This window comes from Amphimedon queenslandica, unplaced genomic scaffold, assembly GCF_000090795.2.
Source record: "Amphimedon queenslandica unplaced genomic scaffold, v1.1 AMPQUscaffold_4479_Cont23543, whole genome shotgun sequence".
Lineage (NCBI taxonomy): Eukaryota > Metazoa > Porifera > Demospongiae > Haplosclerida > Niphatidae > Amphimedon > Amphimedon queenslandica.
Window position 1 is genome coordinate 1 of NW_003555210.1, and position 1,535 is coordinate 1,535.

At 33.6% G+C, this 1,535-nt stretch overlaps 1 long non-coding RNA gene across 2 annotated transcripts; it reads left to right on the forward strand.

Moving 5' to 3' along the window:
• Positions 1–77: 77 nt before the first annotated feature.
• On the forward strand, positions 78–793 carry LOC109592643 (uncharacterized). Of its 2 annotated transcripts, XR_002190467.1 has the most exons (3): positions 78–509; positions 560–631; positions 680–793. It is a non-coding gene; the product is annotated as an uncharacterized LOC109592643 (long non-coding RNA). The 2 variants fall into 2 exon arrangements; XR_002190466.1 differs by having other exon boundaries at positions 78–631.
• The last annotated feature ends 742 nt before the right edge of the window (positions 794–1,535 follow it).

Consider the following 1,535-nt stretch of genomic DNA (forward strand, 5'->3'; position numbering starts at 1 on the left):
TGGGTTGGATACGGACAGGCACTGGTTCGAATTCAGCTCAGACCATTTCTTTTTTTATTTTTTATAATTTTGACTTTAACAAATTGATTTTTTTTTAATCTTTCTACTTCGCTATGTTCCCTAATTATGTTAGGAGCCCTAGTTATGTTAGGAGTCCCCTACTTAGCTATTGTTTTTAGGGTTTAGGGGTTAGGGTGGTGGTTTTTTTTTAGAGCGTCCCCAGTCATTTTATGAGCCCCCTAGTTATGTTAGGAGTCCCCAAGGTTGGTTTAGGGTTTACTTTTTTTATTTTAGTGTTTCCCAGGTTTTAAAATGAGTAAATCCATAGATAAATCATCCTGCTGTAAAAATAGCCACCCACGGTCGGATTACGGGCCCGTAAAAATAGCCACTGCCTTATTTTTAACTTCTTATCTCTGTTAAACAGACAACATTTCCCCAAGACTAGATATATTATCAACTCTTTATTTCCCTTGGCACTACTTAATGTAACACCAGTATATTTCCAGGTCAGTAAAAACTATTATTGCTGTATAAAATTTGTTTTCGTTATCTGTAGAATGACATTCCTGTCAAATTATTTTTAGAGATGAAAATAGGCTACAAAGTTCTTTGTAAACATTAATGCAAAGTACATGTACTTTTTACATTTATTATTAATATTGCTTATTCCTTGTAGACTCAACAGAGTAACCTGAAATCAAATGTGTAGCTAAACAAGCATTTATTCATGTTTGAACTGTTTTTTTACATTTTTGTTTGAGTTATGAACATTATAAATTGAAGTACAATTTAGTCAGTACTGCGCATGCGCAGATTGCGCCCACGCAAATAATTGGATCCATTCCTGTCTTTAACGGCATGTAGTAGCAGTATGTCCTCCATTGTTTCTGTGTACAAGAACACGCCCCCGTATGTGTGGGTGGTTAGGTGGCACTTCTTATTATGCAAAAATACAATAATGTACAAACAAATTGAAAATTTGTTTGTACAAAGGAAAATTGAAGGTACAAAGGAATTGAAAAACAGTAAAAAACATTATAATAATAATTAGAATTTAAAACATAACCAGCTGTCAAAAAAGATACTGTTAGCATACATGTAACGTACAAAGGAATTGAAAAAGAATAAAAAAGCATCATTATAATAATTAAAAAATAAGCAACTGAGTTCCAAAAATAAATCACTAGCAGGAGGAGGAGGAGGATGGACAAGATCCTATTGTGAACAGAAAGAGGTTATCATTGATAGTCTTATATATGTACGTGTACTACATACCTAGTTCTTTAAGCATAACATTTCCTATCATTTTCATTGCTGCACCTTGCTGAATCAAAATATTACACACATCAACTAAATACTGTCTTTCATCAGGAAAAGCTTCTAACTGACCCATCACATCAGTCATTACTCTATCAGCTTTATCAGCATTAGATACACCAATTGTTGTCACTACATATTCTCTAGTCCCTTTTGTTATTAGATCCTTGGCAAACAATGCATTAGCTACATCACCAACATTAGCTGATATTGCC